At 39.3% G+C, this 7,910-nt stretch overlaps 1 pseudogene; it reads left to right on the top strand.

The window, feature by feature from the left end:
* The first annotated feature begins 1,032 nt into the window (after nt 1–1,032).
* On the top strand, nt 1,033–1,755 carry LOC102811511 (annotated as a pseudogene).
* The last annotated feature ends 6,155 nt before the right edge of the window (nt 1,756–7,910 follow it).

Below are 7,910 nucleotides of genomic sequence, written 5' to 3' on the forward strand. Positions count from 1 at the left end.
TAGGTGTTCTGGATTTCCCATTCTTGGTTTCTTATGATCGACACAGTCAACTGTCTTTGTATAGTCAATAAAGCACAAGTAAACTTCTTTCTGGTATTTTTTGCTTTCAGTCAAGATCCACTTGACGTCATCAATGACATCTCTTGTTCCATATCCTTTTCTGAATTGGCTTTAGTTCTGGCAGCTCCTGTTGATGTACTGCAACAATAGTTTTTGAATTATCTTCTGCAAATTTTCACTTGCATGTGACGTTAATGATATTACTTCATGATTTCTGTATTCTGTTGACTCATCTTTCTTTGGAATGGGTCTTAATCTGAAAGCTAGGTGAAATCTGTCCACCATGAGTGACCTTGCTGCTATTTAAAATATCGTAGCATAGCTTCTAGCATCACAGCAATACACAAGCCAGCACAGTATGACAAATTGATAGAGGAATGGTGGTGGTGGCTGTGTGCTGTGGAGTTGGTTCAGACTCACAGTGACCCTGTACAGAGTTTCTGAGGCCATAAATCTTTACGGGAGCGGAACACCTCATCTTTCTCCTGTGAAACAGCTGGTAGTTTCAAACTGCTGACCTTGCAGTTCACAGCCTAATTCATAACCACGACGCTACCAGAGCTCCTTGATAGAGGAGTAGTGGCCCAAAATAGAGAAATCTGTGTTTTTCATTTAGTTCGACCACCTCTTGGTTGTAGTGATAGGCCACCTAAAGGTATTTCTTAGTAATAGCATATTGGATTTCATAAATGCACTAATTTGGGGAGTGGATAATAAAACCTATTTAATAAAATAAACAACATGTGATATGAAGATGATACACCCTTGCTTGCGGAAAGTGAAGAAGACTTAAAATACTTACTAATGAGGATCAAATACCATAGTCTTAGGTGTGGGTTATACCTCAGTGTAAAGAAAACAAAAAGCCTCACAACTGGATCAATAAATAGCATCAACATAAATGGAGAGAGGAGGTGGGCAGATCCCTAAGCGAGTTCAGTGTACGGGGTGCCTCTTCATCACAAGGAGTTGATGGCCAGGGACAGAGCCAAACCCTGTGAATTGGAACAAGAGAAATCCAAATGCTGATGAAAACGTGAAGATCATCTGTTTGGGGGACAGTGGTGGGCAAGTCCAAACTCATGGAGAGATTTCTTATGAATTAATTTCAGCCCCAGAAGCTGTCCACTTAAGCCCCAACCCTCTACAAGCATGTGGCCACAAGGGAAGGCCGGACTGTCCTCACAGACTTTTGAGACATGGCAAGATAGGAGTGGTATCAGACACTTACATCTGCTTCTACTAAAAGGACCACACCTGCATCATGGTGTTTGATGAGCAGAGGAAGGTCACCTATAAGAACCTGAGAACCTGGTACACGCAGCTTCAGGAGTTCTGGCCTGAGATCTCCTGCATCATGGTGGCCAGTGAGATTCACGTAGACGTAAAGATAACCCCCAAAAGCTTCAGTTGTGCCAAGAAGTTTTCCCTGCTCCTGTACTTTTTCTCACCTGCTGATGGTACCAACATCCAGAAGCTCTTCAATGATGAGATCCGACTGATTGTGTCTTATAAACATAACTCCTGGGACTTTATGGATGAGGTTTGCAGGAACTGGAGAACTTCTAGTTGGAACAGAAGGAGGAGGATGTGCTGGGCCAAGGGCTGCTCCCCCCACCCCCCACCCCCCGAGAATACAGAAGTCAGGAGGAGGCCTCTCTCCAGAACAAACTGGGGGCAGAACTGGATCCCTGACAAATGCCCCTCCCATCAGTACCCCTTCAACTTGCACATCCTGCATACCTGCTTATCTCTCCCAGCCTTTGTTGCCCATAACCACCCACCCTCCACAGTTGTTCCCTCCCAACATGTCTTCTTGAAGTGGGGTTAGGGGTCACTGCCAGCCCCACCCATGGGCCTGGGACAATGATAGAATGGGATGGGGGCCCCCACTAAGGTGTCTCTAATAAAATGAAGCCCATGCTCCCCTCACTGCCCACAGGGCCTGTTTTCACATTTCCACCAAAGGATTGATTCCTAACTTTGACCACCCTGCAGAATTTGGAAGGGAGGCCTCTATACTTTCCACATATTCTGTACTTTAGTCTCCCAGCCAACTTGTAAAAAATGGTTTTGAGCAGAGAACTATTCATTCTGAGTGGTATCTGTGTCTCCTGAGACCCAGGGAACAGTTTGCCACCAAAGACAAGTAGAACAGGTGACCCTCACCTGCCACATGGAATGACCAGATAGCAGGTCTCTACAACCATTCCCCAAGACATACCCTCGAGGATTGCAAGAAACTTCAAGCTTCAAGAAGAGTTCCTGCCAGCCTCTTCCAGCATAGTTTGTGTCTCCAAGGACACATATGGGGCTGAGGGTTGTGAAGGGGCCTGCACGCTGCCACATTGGAGGATACCTAGGCAAGTATTCATTACTACTAGTATGATATTCTGATCATCTCACACACCATTTTCATTATTTTTTTTGTCTTTACTGTTCTCTTTTCTACAATAAAGTTTGGATTGCTTTTTTTAAAAAAGATAAATGGAGAAAAGATCTAAGTTGTAAAAGACTTCATTTTGCTTGAATCCATCATAAACTCTAATGGCAGCAGCAGCCAATAAATCAAATTATGTACTGAATTAGGCAAATCTGCTGCACAAGACCTTTTAAAATTGTTCAAGACAAAGATGTCAGTATGAGGACTAAGGTGCCCTTGACCCAAGCCATGATATTTTCAATAGCTTCATATATGTGTGAAAGTTGGACAATGAATAGGGAAACCATAGAAGAATTAATGCATGTGAGTTGTGGTGTTGGAGAAGAATATTAAAATTATAAATATAAAAACACTAAAATATAGCAGTACCATGAACTGCTAGAAGAACAAACAAATCTGTGTTGGACGAAGTGCAGCTAGAATGCTCCTTAGAAGCCAGGATGACAAGAATTCATCTCTCATACTTTGGACATATCAGGAGGGACCAATCCCTGGAGAAAATCATCATGCTGGTAATGTGAAGGGTCGGTGAGAAAGAGGTAAACCCCCTAAAAAATGGATTGGCACAGTGGCAGCACCAATTGGCTCAAGCATAGTCACCATTGTGAGGTTGGTACAGAAACTGGTAATGTTTGATTATGCTGTGTATAAGGTCGTTATGAGTCAGAACCAACTCAACGGTACCTAACAACAACAACAACATTTAGTAATGTTATAAAGTAATAAAGTATAAAAAGCCGAGCATAGTTCACAGTCATTTTTTAGTAAATAATTGCTGCTCCTCGGAAACCCTATACAAGGTCAGTATGCATCAGAAACAACAGCACTTAACAATAGGAACAACATTAAAATGATTAAGCTCATCAAAAGGCCCATCTTTGTCTGAATGCCAATAATTTAGGAAATGTTCAATACATATTTCATGAATATAAAGCAAAGCTCTGATATTGTCTGAATTGACGGCCAAGTTGCTTTGTCCATTGTCCTTAGAGGTAGCATCCTCTCACTAGAGTGTAAACTCCACAAGGACAAGGATTTTAATCTCGTTTGTTCATTGCTGTATCTCCAGAGCCTAGAATTATAACTAGCACACAGTTAACATTTAATAAATATTTGTGGAATAAAACCCTTTGTTCATATCTCAACTTTGTGATGAAATCTACTCTTTTGTAGATTATAAAATTGCTGTTTTGCAGATTATGAAATTGCTATTTTGTAACTTGTTTGCATCCTCTTGAGTGTACATCAATTCAGGGTAAAAAGAGAGAGATGAGGATCTTGCTAGACTTCTGCCAAAGGTCATGATCAGTAAGAAATTTGAAATTATTCTCTGTCGATGATTACCCACAAAAATTAGGTGACTTACTACAAAGGCATGAAGTGACTGGTTCATAAACTTTCAAGAGGGAGCCTAGTTCCAGAGGGTGTTGGGGAAGGTAGAATCTCCACTGAGTGGTTTCCAACCTGTCTGGACTGGGCTAGTGAAAGGAGATGGGAATAAGTACTCTTGTGGTTCAATAGTGAATCATTGCTATCAGGACTGACTGTAAGAGATGCAAATGTAAAGATACACATTTTGTAACAAAAGGAAAGGAGTTGTTGATCTCGCAGTCCACGCACGAGTAGAGGACTCTGGGACCATCAAGGGAGAAGAGCAGTGTGTGGGACCGTATCCAGAACAGCGATGCCAGAAATGGAGGCAGAGATGATGGTGGAGAGATGGAGTGTCTGGGGACTCTGGACTTAGGGAGGGAGAGGGGTTGCTGTGTGCTGGTGGCTGGTGGGCAGGCTTCTGGGGTGTACCATGTGGTTGTTTGAATGGTTATTTATCCCTGAGTGCTTTGGTGTACATAAAGCAAACAAACAAAAAAACAGAGAATGGAAGCAATGTTGTTGAATGATGATGCATGGAGGGGATTGTAATCATTGCAATGAAATGAAATATGATATAATGAATGTAAAGCTGATGTTCTCCCATGTAAGCCATCACTCAATTCACAAGAAAAACTTTAAAAAAAATCAGGTGATTTATATGCCAAATGATCCATGTGTGGTTAATTAATAACAAATTGCATGGGGGCATTTAGTAGTCCAAAAACCTACCCTCATCTTTAATTTGAAGTAAGAAGACTGTGTTTACTCACAGTCCCATTGATGTATCTTGCTTTTCTACAGGATAAGTGAGTCAGGTTAATTGTACTTGTGGCAGCTACCTGACAGACAGGTGCCTCTTCTTAAGTGAACTCTAATTGTGAGGAGCACTGATTTGCTCTGTTTTCATGCCCTAGTCTCCATGAACAGCTTTCATTGTCTGACTTTTCAGGTAGGCTAGCTTTCCTGGATAGACTGGGGACACATATTTTTTCCCAATTATGTTTTATTTCAACCAATGTCTGACAAGATCACTGTTCACTTTTATTTTCCCCCAGGATAGTGAACTAATAAAGGAAAAAGCTGCATTTGATAGTTGTTGTTAAGTGCCACCATGTCAATTCTGATCCATAGTGAGCCTGTATAGGGTTTCCGAGGAGTAGCTGATGAGCTTGAACTGCCGACCTTGCGGTTCAAACGGACTTTGCAATCCAGTGCATTAGCCCACAGCACCGCATCGATAGTTAACTGTAATAAAGACTGAACCAAACATTGAAACAAAGAGCTTTTTGGTCACTGTTTCTAATATGCGTTTTTGTTTTTAAATTTAAAAGAGATTAGAGGAATCCTAAAATGACACTCTCTGAGGATCAAAGTAGGCTCTGTGGACAATGACTTGACAGTTCCCTATAACTGGGTTATTTTACCTGATGAAGGAGAATAATGTTGCTGAACTTGAGTTATTTCCATGCCTTGAAGGTAAAGACAAAACCATCAGATTAGTTTTGTTTGGCCTAAAAATTTTTTGATGCTGAAGGATCTGTGTCTGTCTATGAGAGTCCTTTTAATTTTTAAAGATGGTTGGTGGGGAGCTATAACTATACTCAGAAGCCCTGTGAAATAAATGTTAGGAGAGACACAATTCAGGGCAAAGTATTTTATTCACTTGAATAAAATCTCTGTGTGATTCATGAAGCACTAATAAACTGTTTTTCACAGCCAAATCTGGGTAAAGTTGTTCCTTAGTATTTAGGTAAGTTAAGTCTAGAAGGATCTGTCCAGTCATTGTTCAGTGACCCATGGGCTAGGGGCAATGAAGGGTTTCAGTAGTATTGGTTTTATGACCATTGAAAAAGTCATGAATTTAAAAATCAAGTATGATACTCCTAATAAATAATTCTACTTGAAATCCTTCAAACGTGTCTAAATTATTTAAAACAATAGTATTATAGTGCTGGCATGCATATCTTAATTTAGTATTGGGCTTTGACAGTTCTTGTTAAGTGCTCTTGAGTCAATTCCAACCCATAGCAATCCTGTATAGGGTTTGACAAACATAGGGATATACAATGGTATTATTTACATACTTCTCCTTTTTTCTTCAATATAAAGTTTCACCTTTCAATTGCTTAACCAATTAGAAATTAGGAAGCTGGAATTTGAATGTTACTGGATAAATAATAAACTGATTATTTACTCTGCAGTTATAATTATATGCAATGTTTATGGGAATTTACCTGCTCTATTGTTGGACCCAAGCCATGGTAATTTCAATATGCATGCGGAAGCTGAACAGTGAATAAGGAATACCACAGATAAATTGATGCTTTTGAATTATGCTGTTGGGGGAGAATATTGAAACTGCCATGGGCTGCCAAAAGAACCAACAGATCTGCATTGGAAGAAGTGCAGCCAGAGTGCTCCTTGGAGGCCAGGATGGCCAAAGTTTGTCTCTTAGACTAAAGACATTTTGTTAGGAGGGACCAGTCATTGGAGAAGGATATCATGTTTGGTAATGTGGAGGGTCAGAGAAAAAGAGGAAGACCCCCAGTGAGATGGATTGGCAAAGTGACAGCATCAATGGGCTAAAGCATGGCAACAATTGTGAAGCTGGCCCAGGACTGGGCAGTGTTTCATTCTGTTATGCATAGGGTCGCTATGATTCAGTACTGACTCGATGGCACCTAACAACAACAAATTGTTGAAGTTCTGGTGTGGTTCTGGGGAATAAGGACTGAACTGCAAGGTCAATTTGAACTGCAAGGTCTGTAGTTCAAACTCACCATCCATTACTTGCAAACTTTATGCGGGGTTGCTATGTGTTAGAACTGACTTGACAGAATCAACAGCAACAACAACATTGTAGGTGTCCTAGTGTGGTGCTGGACTGCTAACCACAAGGTTGGTGGATCAAGCTCACCAACCACACTTTGGAAACCCTATACAGTGTCACTATGAGTCAGTACTGACTCAATCACACTTGCAACAAAGATGGTTTCCAAGATGCAGCTGGTGGTTTTGAACTGCTCATCTTGTGGTTAGCAGTCCAGTGTTTATCCTACAGCACCACACCAGAACTCCAACAATGGAGCAGATAAATTCCTATAAATATTGTATACAATGTTAATTGTAGAGTAAACAATCTTTCTATTATTTATCTAGTAACATATAAATTCCAGTTTCCTAAATTGTTTATAAAGAAGAAAAAAACAAAAGAACTATATACAAATAATATCATTGTATGCCCCTATTCTTGTAAAACTCAATTTTTAAATCAAGATGTTTTTTATTTCTTCAAAGAAGATTCAAAAATACTTATAACTCTGTGCTCACTGGAATTTCTGAATTATTATAATGTGCAAGGGGATTGTATTAATGCAATGCGTAGTCAGCTCCTGTTTAGTTCTTTCATATGTAAAATTCAGATGAAAACTCTTTTAAAGAAAAACTTTCAAACATTTAAAAAAATTGTTTTCAAACTTTTTTGTTAACATTGGCAACAATTGGCTTGTGATGCCAATTCAGAACTCTTGCATATATGGCCACTTTGCTGAAATAATGCAAAAATTCTTTTGGGATCTTATATGAATGCTAAAAGCAAATTGATGTGCATGTATCACATTGGAAAAATCCCTCAGTTGGTAAAAGTTTTGTTGAGATTTAAAATCTTTTTCCCTTGTTTATCTAGTTAATTGGTATACCAAGAACTTTCATGATTAGTCTTCTTTCCAACAGATTTTTTAAGGTGCAGTGTTTATGGATCATCATTTTTCATCATATGATGTATAGAATGACAAGATTTTAAAGTGTAAGGTTTAATCAAGTTAACTACTAAATATAAGTTCACTCGAGAAGTTAAACAAGTGAAAGTTGTAAAACTTATCAATATCTTTGCCAGTGTAAAATCAGGGTGACTATTCTTTGACTGTAAATGGCTTAAAATTTCATAAAATAATATCTTAGTTTATTAAAATATCATTTTAGTTTTCCTTAGCTAACAATTAAATGTACAATGTGAAGAACTTTGAAAAACATA

Source organism: Chrysochloris asiatica, unplaced genomic scaffold (assembly GCF_000296735.1).
Source record: "Chrysochloris asiatica unplaced genomic scaffold, ChrAsi1.0 scaffold00058, whole genome shotgun sequence".
Taxonomy (NCBI): domain Eukaryota; kingdom Metazoa; phylum Chordata; class Mammalia; order Afrosoricida; family Chrysochloridae; genus Chrysochloris; species Chrysochloris asiatica.